At 36.9% G+C, this 18,304-nt stretch overlaps 2 pseudogenes; both read left to right on the top strand.

Annotated features, from left to right (window-relative positions):
• Positions 1–2,595: 2,595 nt before the first annotated feature.
• LOC149148859 (putative galactinol--sucrose galactosyltransferase 1) lies at positions 2,596–5,165 on the top strand (annotated as a pseudogene).
• A 482-nt stretch (positions 5,166–5,647) lies between these two features.
• On the top strand, positions 5,648–8,553 carry LOC149148858 (NF-X1-type zinc finger protein NFXL1 pseudogene; annotated as a pseudogene).
• The last annotated feature ends 9,751 nt before the right edge of the window (positions 8,554–18,304 follow it).

The raw sequence follows: 18,304 nt of genomic DNA, 5'->3' as shown, positions 1-18,304 counted from the left end.
TAAACCCTAGTATTAATATCAACCCTAATAATACTTTTAGTATTAATAAATAATGAAATCTAATAATATCAAGATGTTGACAGTGATGGACCCGCCAATATTCAAGGGGATCTCCCTAGTAAGAAGCATAGAAAATTTTAGGGGTGAATCTTGGCCCAAAGGCGAAATTTAAGGGGTTTTATATTTTGGAGGGGTGAAATTTTTATATTACACCCATTTTCTATAGTTAGCCCAAAATTTATTTTAAAAAAATATTTATTACATTTTATCCCACAAAAATAAAAGGTGATAAACAATGCAAAGCCAAAGTCGCCTGATTTGGGAGATTGCATTTGCTTGCAATCACCCGATTTCATGGGTTGAAGGTTGGATCTAGTTGTAATTGCCCCCGATTTCCTGGTTTGCAAATCAAAAATTGAGGGAAGAGTTGAATTTGGGGGATTCTCCTGTATAAGTTATACAATTTCCATTCATGCAGGTCGAAAAATGGCATACAACCTCCGCAGTGCCTTTGGACTTACGATGGATGTTGTTTGCACTATGGGCTTGCTTACATAGTGGTATTGATCATCCTTCTGATATTATCGTGGAATGACTTGGCATAAATGGAAACAACATTGCAGGTGGGGCATGCTTCCTTACGTTCCCATTCACTGATTCATGCAGAACCTGACCCTTAAAAGAGTATCCTAAGAGTTACGACTAGCTAAAGCCCTAAGTTTACATGTGTTCTTGTACATTGCAACTACATGATTGAAGATGGCAATACCCGGACCTATAACAACAATAGTGGTGCTCATCCAGGAGAATTGATCATTCGACCACATGGTGGGCTGGATGAAGGAGTTGAATCCAAAGATAAACGGTGTAACAGGGGAGGCATGAAACCAGTCTCAGTAGACATTGACTTCTCGTGAACTCTGTGTTAATGCCACACAGTGGTGTGCCTTCCCTTCATAGATGGGGTGCTGGAGTTTGGTGTTATAGAGCTAGTAACTATTGAGACTATACAAAACTCCAAGTTTGAGCCACTAGTTTTATGGCCTTCCTCGACATTCTGGAAGCTGCTGCAATGGAGAGGGCATTCTAATGGAAGATCTACTTGGATATTGGTGTGATTGTGTGGGATTTTGATGGTGGTGGAGTAGCGCTTTTGCTCGAAGCTAGGTAGATCCAGTTTGCACTATTTTAGTAATGCTACATGGATATTTGGTTGGGTTTGAGGAGTACTATACATATGTCTGGTAGTTTTTTGTTTTGTCTACACTGCTCACAATGTGGTCCTTAGATACTTCCCATTTTTTATTTCTCCCTTGCCATAGTTTTGGGGTACTGTGGCATATCGGGTTATGGGGTAACTTTCTCCACCTATAGTGACTTCTAATATGCATGACACAATTCTGGCTTTCATTCTTTCCTACGTACTATCTGAGATTTCCCAGATTCTGATTATATTCCTTATTGTAACCTACATCATTTTTTGCATCTTTAGAACACACATTCGACCTAGTCACAAGCGTCCAGATGCCTATTTGGACTAACCTCATCTCCTTGGCATGCCCTCACTTATCTCAGAAATGAAATTGGTCCTTGCAATGAAACTGTTCATGGAAAATTGTTGTTTCTGAATATTAGGGTTTGAAATCAAGCTTAATTTGAATGTTGTTTGTATTGTTAACTTTTTTGATGTGGCTTTCTCTGGGGTAATGATCTGATATATTTTACTAGTTTTTCTATTACAACAAAATGCATTTGAATTCCTGCAACAGAATGTTGCATTTGCTTTTGTGTTTTACTCCTTTTTGGGGGAACATGATATTGTATTCATAAGTGTAGTTGCATTTTCTTTTGTGTTTTACAACTTTTTGGGGGAACTTGATCTTGTATTTAGAAGCATAGCTGGATTTTCTTTTGTGTTTTACACCTTTGTTTTGGGAGAATTTAATCTTGTATTCAGAAACCTAACTCCATTTGCTTTTGTGTTGTACACTTTCTTTTGGGGAACTTGATCTTGTATTCAGAAGCCTAATTTGAAGGTCATTTTGACTGTTATTTTTTTCAATAGTCTAATAGTTTACATGATCTACTTATGTAAAACCCAAAGTAGTAGAATGCTAGGTATTGGAATCTATCATTTTATGTTTTTTTAGTTGCAACATTATTTGGTCAAGAATGAGTTTCATTAATATCTGAAGAAACTACATGTTCATGTATGATAATAAACACCAAAATGATATTTGGATCTCTTTTTTTTTGGTTTTGAACTTTTGATATGTTTTTTTGAAGGACATACTGAATATTACATGCTTAATAATGCAATAAAATATCATGTAGGAGACTACTGTATTAGGATATATTTTGTCTTCAATTTGGATGTTTTCTTTATTGTCAAGACTAGGTTTCATTAATTTATTGAAAGTGCATGCTTAAGTGTATGAAATCCTTATTATCAGTGTCTTGTATTCATAAAATGTCAACTTCAATGTGCAGGACATTTACAATGCATTCTGGTAGTGCAAGAAGTGCATTTTTTGGGGAATTTTTTGGTTATCCTGATCACAATTCTTTTCTATGGGTTACAATGGATGATTTTATATGTATTTTTGCAAAGGCCTTCATTTTATGTCTTTGTTCCATTTCAAGCTTTGGTGTATGACACAGAGGATGGGCTCCTATGGGAGAGATGTCCGATTTGAGACTATTTTTTCTAGTTGAAGGTAGTGAAGGTTCACCTTTGAGCACTAGTGTGGGCGATAGCATTGAAGAGCCAAAAATTAATATTGTTTTCTTTCCACTATTGGAAGGATCTTTCAGAGCAGTTTTGCAAGGAAATGAAAAAAATGAGCTTGAAATATGTCTGGAAAGTGATAAGAATTGCAGGGATTATGAATGGTATAAAATAAAATTCTTAATATGACTCAATTTTCAATTCCCTGGAGTAAAATAGACATTCTGATTTTCTCTTGAATTTACTTCATATTTGGCATTCCAAGAGATCCTTCTGTTGAGAAAACTCAAGGAGTTTATTCAGTTTTTGTTGGTGCTAGAATGAATCCATATGAAGTGATTACTAGTGCAGTAAAGTGAGAACGTTTCCATGTTTCAAATTTCTTATTTAATTTCATCTCTTTTGGAACTTTTCAAATTTCAGTATCAATGTTATATGATTAACATCAATTATTGATAGCACAGGGTTGTTGAGAGGCATTCTAAAACTTTCTTATTTAATTTCCTCTCTTTTGGAACTTCTCATATTTTAGAATCAATGTTATATGATTAAAATCAATTATTGATAACATAGGGCTGTTGAGAGACACTCTTAAACCTTTGCTCATCGTGAAAGAAAGATGGTAATTTCTCATGGAATTGAAGCTTGGTTCTTTCCAATGGTGTCTGAAATTGTTCAATGTGCTAAAACGTTTAGCTTGCCTTGACTTTTAATTGAGAATAACACATATCCATTTCTAGTTTTACTAAGTCATTATAAGTTCTCCCTGGCTCTTTGTAGTCTTATGATTTGAATATTTCTCTTGCAATTACCTGATATACTCAATTGGTTTGGGTGGTGTACATGGGACGCATTTTACACAGATGTCACAACTAAGGGTGTAGAAAAAGGTTTAGAAAGTTATATTATTTTTCTTGCCCTGCTTTTATGTTCTATAATCGTATATAAACTCTTGTCGAGATGTATTTACACTGTGACCTTATCCTAAGGGTCTAATTCCAAATGTTTGTGATTTTTTTGTATTTCTTTAACAGTCTAGAGAAAGGGGGCACCCCTCCAAAGTTTCTACTTCTTGATGATGGTTGGAAATATGTTGAAATGGACTCTAATGCAAAGCCTCCTCCAGTTGGAAATACAACAAAGTAGGTTTGACCTTCTTTTTTCTTCAAATATGACATTTGAAGACAATAATTCATCTCTCTTTGAAATCTGAAGATAATTTCCTTTTGATTCTGAATCTTCTTGCAATATGAAGATAATTTCCTTTTTATTCTCAAAGTTCTTATAATCTGAAGATAATTTCATTTTGATGCTCAATTTTCTAGTGGAACTCTAAACATTCTATGGGCTCATAATTCAATTTTGTAAATCGGCTGACACATATAAAAGAGAATTATAAGTTTCTAAAAGATGGAAAGATTGGTCAAAGACAAGAGGATCTTGCTTTGGGCCTCAGACAAATTGTTACAGAAGCAAAGAATACCCATGATTTAAAGTAAGCTACCATAGATGTCCATTAGGAGTTACTCAATTCTACTCCTTATTTATCTATATGCTCCAAACCCTTCATTCTAGTACTTGCGTCATGAATTCATAAGCTACTTTCTTTGTTTAGTGACTAGTAGATATATTTAAACTATCATTTGTATATGTAGACTACTTTCCTCCATAGTTGATTTGACATGCTAGTTTGTTCTCAGTTTATATTAATTTTTTATTATTCCAGGTACATTTATTTTTGGCATGCTATCACTAGTTACTGGGGAGGAGTGAAGCCTGATGTTTTTGGAATGGAGCATTATAATTCAAAATTTTCATTCCCTATTTAGCCTCATGGGATTCTTCTTCACCAACTAGATGAGGCATTAGAATGCATAAAATTAAATGGATTGGGCTTAGTCCATCCCAAAATTGTGTTTCAATTTTATGACGATGTCCACTCGTATCTAGCAAGTGCTGGCATTAATGGTGTCAAAGTGGACGTCCAGAATATTATCGAGACATTAGGTGCAGGGCATGGTGGTCGTGTTAAATTGGACAACTAGTATCATCAAGAAATGGAGGCTTATATTGCTCAAAATTTCCCTAATAATGGGATAATTGCTTGCATGATTCATAATCTTGATGGTCTTTACAGGTCAATTCCATAGAATTGTGTATGCTTTCTTTTCTCTCCCTTGATTGTAACAGTAACAATTTTGTATTGAATTTTTCATGCAGTTCCAAACAAACTGTTGTTATAAGAGCCTCTGATGATTTCTGGCCAAGGGATCCTACATCACATACCATTCATATTGCTTTTGTAGCCTACAACAACATTTTTGTGGGAGAGTTTATGAAGCCTGATTGGGATATGTTCCATGCAATGCCCCTTATAATATATCTATTATATGTACTTCCAAGTTTATTTTCTGATATTCAAGTCTACGAGTTGTAGCTGATTATTATATATTTAGGATGATAGGCCTTTCTTTTAAATCAGTTAACCTCACAATTTTTCTACCATTTTTACTAACTTGTGACACCTGTCTAATAACTCTATCTTTATTCTCATGATATTTGTCGTTACGCCTATGATTTCCACCAAATCCATTTTTGGAACTTCACACTCTACAAGCGAGTTCCTTGGTCGCGACTTCATTGGGTATAGCCACAAAGAATTTATTATTTACTACACTTGTTGTCTTCGATGGACTCTGCAATCAAACCTCTGTACATAATGCAAACCAGGGCATTCTTGGGAAAGAGAATGTTGAGAGTATAAGCAATTTTGATAATGACAATGTGCAGAATGGGGTATCCATCCATGGACAAAATTACACAAATGAGGACCTTATGAACCCCTCCATTGACAAAAATCAACTCACACAATCTACAGGTCAACAGAGATGAGAAATGAAGGGTTTCAGGAATAGGAAGATGGTGAAAAACAACCAAGATTGGAGGAAGAATATTCTTCATCCTCCTTTGAGCTACGAGTCTATATTGACAAAGAAGGATAGTAGGGAGAAGACAAATTTTGATAGATCTAGTGTACCAAAGCTAGTGCAAAAAATTGAAGAGAAGTTTAATAAATGATTTATTAAAGGTTGACTGCATGATATGCTATGAAATACTTGGATGATCAACGACAATTTGGTCTTGTGGTAGTTGTTATGCCATTTTTCACCTGCATTTTGTAAGGAAATGGGAAAGATCTCCATCCTCTGTAGATTTGTTTGTTGGGCAGAGTCAGGGTTCCAACTAGAGATTCCCTGGTTATCAGTCTGTGCCGCTTTCACTCCCAAATCATCTTCGTCACTATTGTTTTTGTGGGAAGGTGCAAGAGCCAAGAGTAGAATATTATCTCACTCCACATTCATGTGGAGGACCATGTGGGAAGCCACTTGAAAAGGAAAAGAAAACTCCCAATTTCTCACATAAATGTACTATGCAATGTCATCCAGGAATTTTCCCACCTTGCTCAGTAATGGCTCCCCCCAATGTTGCCTGTGTGGTAAAACAACAATTACAAGGAGATGTTATGATCATAAATCAATTGAATCATGTGGACAGTGCTGTGAAAATCCTCTCAAATGTGGACACCATTATTGTGACAATGTCTTCCATGAAGGCCCATGTGATCCTTGCAAGGTTCTAATAAAAGCTTCATGCTTTTGTGGGGAAAAGGAGGAGATGATACTTTGTGGTGATATGGAGATCCAAGGGGAAATAGACTAGAAAATTGGTGTATTTGCATGTAAGAACCCGTGCATGAAAATGCTTTCCTCTCAGAATCATAAGTGCAACAAGATATGTCATCCTGGAGAATGTGGAGAGTGTGAACTATCACCTAGGAAGGTCAAATCTTGCCCCTATGGTAAAACTCAACTGCAAAATCAGAGGAAGAGTTGTATGGATAGCATACCAACCTACTCAAAGGTATGTGAGAAGCTTCTTCCATGTGGAAAACATTTGTGTATAAATGTCCTCCTTGTTTGGTTTCTGTTAATAAAAAATGTTGATGTGGATCATCATCTAAGACAGTCCCTTGCTAGAAGACCATGGTATCCGTGGAGGAGAACGATGAATTCACATGTGAAAAGCATTGTGGACAAAAGAAAAATTGTGGTAGACATAGATGCAGTGAAATAGGTTTCCCTCTTACAAATTGAGGGGTTTCAATTACTCATTTAGGTGATTGGGATCCACATTTATTTCAAATGCCCTGAGGGAAAAAATTGTAATGTGGGTAGCATTTTTTCCAAGAACTTTTCCATAGTGGCCACTATCCACCCTACCTTGAAACTATTTTCACTGATATTTCTTGTGCATGTGGGAAGACCTCAATTTCTCCTCCAATCCCTTGTGGAACACCCATTCCTTCATGCTCATATCCCTGCTCCATTCCTTAGACATGTGGTCATCCTACGACTCATGATTTCCATATCAGGGATTTCCCTCCTTGTACTGTTCCTATTGCAAAAGAATGTGTAGGGGGTCATGTAGCTCTGAAAAATGTGCCATGTGGTTCTCAGGACATTAGATGCAACAAGCTCTGTGGGAAACCATGGCAATGTGGAATGCATGTGTGTACTAGGACATGCCATCTACCTCCATGTGACTCAGTTTCCAAGGAAAATTCATCATCAATAGGTAGAATCTCATGTGGGAAACCTTTTGGAGCTCCTCGGAGAGATTGCAGGCATACTTGTACTGCTTCATGTCACCCACCTCTTCCATGCCCTGATACTAGATGTGAATTGCTAGTGACTATTACTTGTTCATGTGGTCGATTGACTGCAAAGGTCCCATGTGATGTTGGAGGCAACAATACCAGAGTTGATCCTGTCTTTAAAGCCTCTGTTCTTCACAAATTGCCTGCTCCTCTTCAACCAGTGCAGTCAAATTCAAATAGAGTGCCTCTGGGCCAGAGAAAGCTTGCATGTGATGAAGAATGTCTAAAGTTGGAGAAGAAGAAGATTTTGGCAGATGCTTTTGGCATTTGCACAACAGTTGATCTGCCAAGGGTGAATGAACAAATTTCAGAACTTCTAGATGAGTTGATCAAGAGAGAACCACAATGGGTTTCAGCTGTTGAGGAAAGGTTTAGATACTTGGTTTTGGGGAAAACAAAATCTCGCTCAAGCAGCATTCGTGTGCATGTTTTTGGTTCTATACCAAAGGAAAAAAGGGATATGTTGAGACATCTTGCAGAAAGATGGAAACTCTCCATATATTCATCTAGATGGGAACCAAAACGTTTTCTGGTCATAAAAGCTACACATAAATCAGTATCCCCATACGTAGCATAATTCGTAAAGGGTCACTTCCTACGATAGGGATGGTGCAAGCTCCACATTTCATTTCAGTTGTAGATATGGATCCTAGGCTCATCCTTGCGTTGTTTGATTTACTAAGAGAACAGAAGTGAGTTCCATGATTTTGAGATTTGGAGTTGAGTGTGAACTTGTATCGCTGAATGACAAGAATGCAATATCCATATTTATAGATCATGTGAGGGTATATCGAGGTGCTTTTGGAGTCCCTCATAATGGTGGATTAACCAACCGCAATGCCTGGGCAACAAAAGACAAGACATCAAAATAGGCTAATGCATGGAAAAAAATTAAAAATGAGTAATAATGTGTGTGGATGGAGGATTCATGGGGGAGGATTGGTCAAGTGTTGAAGTATCGAGGCCAATTTGGCAATTCCAGAGAAATCCTATTTTAACAAGAAGAAATCCATATGGAGCTGTTGAGAAATATAATGCAGGAGAGACATCGTCAACTAATGTAGCCCAAACACCTTCCAAGCCTCTAACATCTGTGGGTTCCTGTTGATGCCTTGAAAATCACTGCATCAACATCGGGGAAAACCACCTAGTCCGAACCCTAAAGGCAGCTCCTTTTCCATTTGGTGTGGTGGCTCCAACTGGATATAATGGGATGAGTTTCCCAATGATTGGTAAATAGGATGAATAAGTGGTTGATTTTCTATTATCTAATGATAATGGATGGATTTTTAATTTTAAAGTGCAAAATAATAAACAACTAATCTATCCCGAGAAATTTCCAATTTAGTGTAACTTTTGATGATCTTTATTTATAAATAGGCATATAGATGACTATATTGACAAACAAGGACATTCATTCATATGATAATTACTTTGTTCAAATAGTTGAACAAAGTAATCATTAATACAATATTACACTATTCTTCATATATCATTGACATAAATATGATTGAAAGTATAACATTTCCTTAAACATTCAATAGTGATAAGTATAAGGACTACTGTTAAAACACATACATATATCCAATGATAGCAAGATTGAATAAATGTTGATTCATATAAAAGAATGAAGCAAAGACATAGATAATAGTACCATATGTAATTCGGATCCCTCCCGATATCAATCACATTCAGATTCTGTCTTCTAACTTAGAAATACTCTCACAAAAAGCAATAGTGCATATCTCATCAAAGCATTCTTCATTAAAAATAAAAAATATAGTCCGAGTCTTCATAAAAAAAATATATCAGAAGCACAGTAGTGTGACTCCCGATCCAAGTTTTATACAAAAATTGAGGACCCATTCTAAGGACATTAAAGGGTCTATAAATACTATCTAAGCTAACTGATTATGAAATAAAAATGCTATTTATGTTGTATAACCAAATCATAAAGATCTCCTTAAAATAGGCTCTCTTGCAGTCAGTAGATTGGTTCACTATTTCGGCCGATCATCCTTTGGCTTTTGCTGGCAGATAGAAAGCATTGGTTACAATTCTAGAGGGTGACTCAGACGAGAATGCAGTTGAGCTGATTACGTAGCATCATGAATTTCGGGAATCATGTAATTGATTGCGTCGGTTAAACATTTCAGTGCTGCCCTTTGACTGTATGGTTTAACTAGGAAGAATCAAAAGGTGTCCCAAGTTAAACTTTGGATGCCTACGATTAGTCACTCCTTCTTATCCAATTCTTGTCTGCATGCCTGTTCTAATGTTTTGGTTGATGGTTGTTTACCTGGAGTTCACAGTGAAATCATATTAGATAGATAAAGAGTATCATTAATTAACTCAATCAAATTACCAGTAGCTAATCTACATCTTGAAGTTTCCCTTTCTGCTTTCGTTAATTGTGACTGCCATTCTAGGAAAAGAATCTCTTTGTGTGATTCTAGAATTTTAGGTAGATTTGCAGATTTCCCTTCACTGGTTTCTTGCCAGGCCAGAAAGTTTGTTAAAGTCTCATTGGCCTGTTCCAAATTATGTCTGGTATCAACTGATTTTTCAATCATTAATGAAGCAATCTCACAGAGGGGCTCAGCAAGGGAAATATTATGACATAGTAAATTTAGCTGTTTAATCAATGCCTTATTGATCTAGAGAGCCTCGGACTTGAATTTTGTTAGTTGAGGAAAACTCTTGAACTTCTCTACTTGTTGTGATAGTTGAGCGATTTGCTCATATTTTGTTTTACTCATTTGTTCATTCATTGTCTTCAGCTTGGCCAATGTTGTGGATAATTCCTTTTATTTATGTACTACACTTTGGTCCATCCTCTATTTCTCCTTGAGAAATTGCTCATTTAGTTGGTTGTTTACTTGCTACTACGCTGCTAACTGTTGTTCTAATTGATCTATTCTTTGTTGTTTTTCGGATACCTGTGCCTCTAAGGAAACAATTGTCTGATCTTTTTCCTTGGGTAAATTCCTACTTCTGATGCTTTATCCATAGTGGCTACCGAATAAGCCCCGGCATATTGAGAGAGTTTGAACTGGGAGCTTGTCGCCTATAACCTTCTTTAAACATGAAACATGGAAAACTGGGTGCAATCGAGAAGTTGCAGGAAGCTCCAATTTGTATGCCATAGTACCAATCTTTTGCAACACCTTGTACGGACCATAATACTTTGGTGATAATTTATTATCCTTCTTAGCTTTCTTAAGGGACATTTTCTTATATGGTTGTAGCCGTAGGAATACCCAATCACCTACATCAAAACTTCTTTCACTGCGATGTTGATCTGCCTGTTGTTTCATTCTATTATGTGCCAACACGAGGTTATCCTTTAAGAGTTGGAGGACTTGTTGTTGATGTTCGATGTGATGTTCCACTGCCTGAACCTTAGAATTTTCTCTTAAATATGATGTGATGGATGGTGGTTGATACCCATAAAGTGCCATAAATGGGGTCATTTGTGTTGCTATATGGAAGGAAGTGTTATACCACCATTCAGCGAGAGGCAACCATTTGACCCATTGTGTCTGTTTATCAGATACAAAGCAACGAAGATATCCTTCCAAACATTTGTTTACTATCTCAGTTTGCCCATCAGATTGAGGATGATAAGATGAGCTATGAGCTAACTGAGTACCAAGACAAGAAAATAATTCTGTCCAAAAATTTCCAGTGAAAATGGGATCTCTGTCACTTACAATAATCTTTGGGTTTCCATGTAGCTTTTGAATTGTTTCCATAAATGTAGTAGAAACTGTACTGGCTTTAAATGGATGTGATAATGCACAAAAGTGTGCATACTTGGTAAGTCTGTCAACTACCACCATGATGACACTCTTTCCCTCAGACTTGGGTAAACCTGTGATAAAATCCATTGAAACCTCCTCCCAACGTTGGCTTGGAATGGATAAAGGTTGTAATAGACCCGGTGTCTTAATTGTTTCAACTTTATTTTGTTGGCAAACCAAACATTCCTACACAAACTTTTGAATATCTGATTTAAGGCCATCCCAAAAAAATTCCTTCTTAACCCTGTGGTAAGTTTTTAAAAATCTTGAGTGCCCTCCTAAGGGAGAAGTGTGCAATTCCATAAGAATCTTTTGTTTTAGCTGGGAATTCTTACAGAGGTATAAGCGATCTTTGTACCATAACGAATCATTTTTCCAGCTAAATGTATCAGACGTACTGGAATCTTGTTGTAACTTTCGAATAAGTGCCCACACTTCTTGTCATTCTTCCATTCCTCCCTTGCTTCGTTTATCCAATCTGGTTGGATAATAGAAATGGCGCACAACAATGCTTCCACATCCTCATCCTTTCTTGAGAGTGCATCTGCCACCACATTTTGCTTCCCTTTTTTGTAGATGATTTCAAAGTCATAACCCAACATCTTTGTGACCCACTTTTGTTGCTCTTCAGAGGATAATCTTTGTTCTAAAAAGTATTTAAGGCTATCATGATCCGTTTTTACCTTGAAGTGTCTTCCCATTAGGTAGGGTCGCCATTTCTTAAGTGCATGGAGTATTGCCAACATTTCCTTCTCATAAATAGCTTTGCTTAAAAACTTTCCCTTGATTGGACGACTTTCAAAAGCAATGGGTCTTTCATCTTGCATTAGAACAGCACCAATTCCATTTCCTGAAGTATCACATTCCACAACAAAGGTTTTTGTGAAGTCCGGTGTAGCTAAGACTGGTGCTTGGCACATTGCCTCTTTAAGATGTTCAAAGGCCTTTGTTGCTTCCGGAGTCCATGAAAATGCATCTTTCTTCAATAATGTTGTTAGAGGTGCTGCTATTCTCCCATAATTCTTAACAAACTTGCGATAATACCCTGTCAACCCGAGAAATCCTCGCAGATGCTTTATGGATGTGGGGATTTTCCATTCCTTAATGGCTTTAATTTTGCTAGGGTCTACCTTAACTCCTTCATGAGATACAATATGACCCAGATATTCCACCTCCTGGACTCCAAAGAAACATTTGGATCTTTTTGCATATAATTGTTTCTCCTCCAATAGTTGTAGCACCATGTCAACATGTTCAACATGATCCTTCCAAGACTTGTTGTAGATTAGTATATCATCAAAAAATACTAACACAAATTTTCTAAGGAATGGTTTGAAAATTGAATTCATCAAACCTTGAAATGTTGAAGGTGCATTGGTAAGGCCAAAAGGCATGACCAAAAATTCATAATGACCCTCATGAGTTCTAAATGTTTTTTTCGGAATGTCTTCAATCTTCATTCTGATTTGATGATATCCTGAATGAAGATCCAACTTGGTGAAGTAAATTGATCCATGCAATTCATCCAGTAATTCATCAATGACAGGAATGGGGAACTTATCTTTAATAGTGAGCTTGTTGAGCTCCCTATAATCCTAACACATGCGCCATGATCCATCCTTCTTGTGCACCAATACTACTGGAGCAGAGAAAGAACTTTGACTCGGTTGAATTATACCAGCCTCTAGCATTTCTGCAACCAAAAGTTCAATTTCACTCTTTTGGTGGCCATAGGGATATCTGTACGGCCTGATGTTTGGAGGAACACTTCCTGGAATCAGATGAATAGCATGATCATGATCACGCATAGGTGGGAGACCTTTGGGAGTCTCAAATACCTTGGAATGATTGTCCAGGAATTTTTGGAGATCTGGAGAAATAGATGATTCCGATGTGGAAACATCTAGCGAAAATAATTGTGCAATTACACCTCTTTGCTCCTTTTTTAGAAGCTTTGTCATACCATTAGAGCTGATTATCTTTCCTGGTTTCCCTGCAATACCCCTTAATTCAACTTCCTTTCCTTCCATAGAAAATTTGATGAAAAGTTCTTGAAAATTAAAAGCTATTGTACCCAAGGATTGTAGCCATTGGACTCCTAGTACAACATCAGCACCTCCCATTGGAATGGAAAGCATTGAGCTAGTCAATACATATTCTCCCATGGATAGCTTGATATTATGGCACTTTCCAGAGCAATTTATTGTTCCTCCATTTGCAATCATCACTTGACACTCTGGTGCTGGATATAGGAAGCAATTCAATTCTTTTGCTACCTTACAATGAATAAAATTGTGGGTGCTTCCTGAATCAATCAACACTATTACCTTTTTCTTCTTGATTTGTCCTTTTATCTTGATGGTTTGAGGAGTGGTAATTCCTGCCAATGCATTACAAGATATGGTTGGATTTATTTTCTCTTCATCTAAGCTTTGTTCCTGGAGTATATCCTCTTCTTTTGACCTTTCTTGCTCCTTTTCTTCTTCCTCTTCACAATCTATGTAGAATAATTTCTTCTCAGCACACTTATGACCTTTAGTGTATTTGCTATCACAACTGTAACAAAGCCCTTTTGCTCTTTTTTCTTCCAATTTTTGTGGTGTCAACCTTATAGGTTGTGGAAGACTAGGGGCAACAACACTTCCATCTTTATAGTTGTGAGTGGTATGCTTCCTGGTTGCCATAATTTTGCTTTCCATTTTTCTTGCTAACCTGAATGCCTTCTCTAATGAATCAGGTTCCCAAAGGCGAACATCATGTTGGATATTATCCTTTAAAGACCCTATGAACACATCAATCCTATGCTCCTCTGGAATATCTTTTACCCTTATGTTCAATTTTTGGAACTCCTCAATGTGCTCCATTATTGAACCCTTTTCTTTGAGACTTATCAATTGGCTAAAAAAAGTGTTGCTTTTTGTATCCTCATAATGTGCTATCAATTCTTCCGTAAAAATTGCCCAAGTGATAAATTGTTTACGAGAGCAAAGCCATTGATACCATACAAACTGATTTGGTTCCAAATATAAAGTTGCCATACGTACCTTTTGTGTGTTTTTCACATTATTGAGATCGAAGAATTGCTCCATCTGTAATATCCATGTGGCGGGATCCTTGCCATCAAACTTCCTCATATCAATTTTTGGAACATGGTGAGTCTTCGATCCAACATTAGAGTCTATGGAATCATGATTAACATTTCTTTTGTTCTCATCATGAGTTTCCTTTAGTACCCTTTCACCCTTAGTGACCATTTCTTGTAGCAACTTATTCATATTTATCTTCAATTCTTCCATCTTATCATCCATGCCATCAATTTTAGCGTCCATGCCATTCACCTTAGCTTCCATGCCATCCATCTTAGCTTCTACTCCTTTCTTTAAACCATTTATCTTAGCTTCTACATCTTTCCTTAGACCATCCATCTTAGATTCTGTTGCTTTTTGTGCAAGTGACACTTGTTGCACTTGTTCTTGTAATTTTGATATATCATATAGCATTTCTTCTTCTTCTTCATGAGTCATGCTAGAGCTTTCAGGTTCCTTACTAGGTGTTTGCATTTTCTTTCCTCGGGGCATCAGTTACCGATAATAATGCTCTATTATGCCCTTTGAATTCCTTCAAAATAAATTTTCAAACCAAGCTTAAGAAAAAATTTAAGAAAATCTACACACCTTTTTTCACTTTGTAGGAGCTCGATATTGCCTCTGATGTATCTCTGTATTTTTCAATCATCTATTTCTTAATTTGTGACCTGCAGTAGCCCTCTGTGTCCTCTTTCCAATGCCACAAGTCTGACCCAAATTGGATTCTCCAAGGAAGAGTTATGCGAAATCTCCCACAGTGACTTGATTATAGACTAGTTCAGTAGAGCGAAATTGTACGACGTGCCACGAGTCATTGTTTTGACCTTTGGATCTGAAAAATGCATAAAAGAAACTACAATATGTCCTCTTTCTATACCTTCTTACGAAATTTCAATCTGATCCCCAGAGAGAAAGTTATGACGATTTTACCCAGGTCACCTATTTTGAATGTAATTCAGGAGTCTGCAAAAAGACAAAATTCCTCAGATCATATCTCCTTAAATATAGCGCAAAAAGCTCTGACATTTGTACCCGAGGTTCAGCGCGATCTCTTCTCAAATGGGTTTTTTTTGCAACTTCTGAAACGTCACAGAAAACAATTTATAGCGAAAATTCCACAATGACCTGTTTGGAGCAGCGAAACCCTAGAATCCAAAGCTCTGATACCAAATGTTAGGAAACCAGCTCAAGAAAAGATAGAAAAGATATATCAACGCTTATAATTCAGCCTATTCGAGGGGGAAACCTCCTTTACATTACATAAATGAACAATTCTTTGATGATTCAAATGACAAAACCTCCTTTCTATATAGGAGTCTAAGGAGTCAATATAATCCAGCCGACCTAACAATAATAATATAAAGCCACAAAAATAACAATAGAGGGATTCTATGGGGCATAGTAATAACAATATGGGGGCAATAGGGGCACAAAAATATTATTAAGGGGTATAACTACAATAATAATGGGGTAATCACTAGTATTATAGGGACCCAACAATCTTTTTACTACAGCCCTATGCGTAGGGTTGTAAAAGGCATCTAAAGGTGGTATTTCTTCTATATGTAAAACAATTTCATTCGATTGATCCTTAGGAATTATCTCTACATCTTTGCTGGTGGGTAGGCCACTGGTTCTTTCAATTTGAACGGTACGTGCTGTCTTGTGACCAGCTATCACTTCAAGCATACTAAAACCTTGTGAATTCTCAGGATTGCTTATAATGGAATCGAACTGTTTCATTCTTTAAGGAGCTTGGGATCAATCTGAGTATCTATATTCATGTGTTCACTGCCTTTTCATGTTCTTTCTCCTATTCTTTCTGTTCTGGCTCTTTCCCTTTTTCAGGAATTTTTTCCATAGCAGGAGGTTTGTCAATAGTTTGTTGTTCAAGCTCGCTTGACTGGATTCTTGGGTTAGTGGCTAATAAGTCCAGAGGCAGAGTTTGCAACCTTTTTTCTCTAAGCCTATTAAACACTTCCAACCCTTCATCTTTATACCTGATCCTGGCCAATGTTTTTACCTGAAATAATGATTCTGCTGAGGAAAATAGGTCATCAAATTCATCCTTTTCATGATCAAACTTTGTAAGTTTGGCTTGTTCAAGAACATTATAGGCGACTTTTCTTGGATCATATTGTCGATTGGGAAATGGTTGCAAGATTGAACATTTGTATTTTTTCCATTTCCTTTTCTGCATGTTTGTAATCATGGAGAGTGTAAACACCGCATCTCAAAGGAAATGAAGGCCATACCTACTTCTTAGAATTTCTAAGGGTTTTGGATGTCCCTTCTATTGTTATCTGATAGGCCAATTCCCAGGCTAACAGCTTATTGGGCACATATAAGGGAAGAACATGGGGTTTTGTAAGGCTACCAAAAAGCCTTATATAGGTAAATTTTTCTTCTCTGAACCAATTTGCTACAGTATTTAAGTCGATCCATGCTTCCTCAGAAATCCTGGGGGCAGGTTTATCAAAAATAGCATAGTAGATAAGCAGCATAAAACCATTACAGATTTGGTACAAATGATCTTTGTAGTGAGCTTTCCATAACATTTGATGATAAATGTGAATTGGCTTAGGGTCTTGGGGAGTCCATCTCCATCCAAGTACCAGATATTCAAAGTTAAAACAGAGAGTATCCATAATATAAGCACTATAATAAAAAGGGGGAATGGTCTGGTAGTTTTGCGTGAATTTGATCTAAATTCAAGAATTGTTGTGGCTAATTTGTCGAACAATATGTTTGCCCAATCCATCACATAACTATTGACAACTTCTTCTATTCAAGGGACCATTTCAATAGTGAATTTAGCAGAGTCATGTAACCCCCACATTCTAGACATCATAGCCCCGGCATAACAGTAAGGAGAAGACAATGATTCTACAGAGTACTTACCTGATGATTCATGTTTGTGCTTCTCAGGATTTTGTCTCCACTATTTAATCAGGGCCGATTCTGTCTCATTTTCTTTTGAAAATTTTCAAGGAAGACTTTGTTGTACCTCTTTTCAGGTTCAGGCAAGTGATACATTTTCCTTAAATCATTAGGCTGAAAGGAGCCAAAAATCCTCCCGTCAATTGTGCAAAATGTTCTATTTGAAACTAGAATTTCCTCTACCACCCATCTCACTATGTCAGTGTATGGAAGAATCTTTTCTCGTGCTGTTATTCTGTGCAAATATGAACAAGCTAAATCTCTGAGGGATGCTTCCGATTTTCTAGTTGAGTTAGCTGTGGCTTCTTCTGATATTTCCTCAGGCTCCTCTACTTCAATTAAATTGTAAATGCTCTCCCAACTAGTATTTCCAAGGCCGAGGCACGTAGTGTCTGAAATTAACCCTTTTTTGCTTGGCCCTGGATCCTTGGCTGGCTGCACTGTTGCTGTAGGAGTCGCTGCTGCAGATTTCTTTGATCTCTTTCCCATTTGTTTCAAATTTCTGATTTCTGCACAAGAGATGAGAAAAACGTGATACAGAGAAATGCTGCTATAGATTAATATGAAAGAATTACGTCGATCAACAGGTGATAATGGATTATAGTGAAATTTCCGCGGATAAAATCTACAAAAAAAATCTTCCCTTAACTACTTCATTGATTAGCCGTTTAACCTGTCAATCATGGTAAAGGAGGTTTTAAATTCCCATCACGTCGTTTATATGCCAAATGATTCATTGAAACATGGCTTAGATTTCTCTAATGGATAATAAGAGATAAATCGCAAATCGGCGATTAGTAATGTGAAAGGAAAGGCTTTAATGCTTTGTTTTAAACATTTCTGATCACCAAAAGGTGATATGATGCATGCAAACTTCCTTAAATATACTCTCTAGATATGTACCTTATTAATGCATTGCAGTCGGGGAATGGATTCGGGCTTTATTACCATGTCATTGTGATTTCACCGATTGCCGATTGTGATATGCCTTATCGCATTGGAGGATTAGAGTATGCCTTTTAATCATGTG

The sequence above is a fragment of the Pinus tabuliformis genome, chromosome 9 (genome assembly GCF_031772625.1).
Source record: "Pinus tabuliformis cultivar Carrire ecotype Pingquan chromosome 9, CPIR1, whole genome shotgun sequence".
NCBI classification, from domain to species: Eukaryota; Viridiplantae; Streptophyta; class Pinopsida; order Pinales; family Pinaceae; genus Pinus; species Pinus tabuliformis.
Note: the sequence above shows the minus strand (reverse complement) of the source record. Positions and strands in the feature narration are given on the sequence as shown.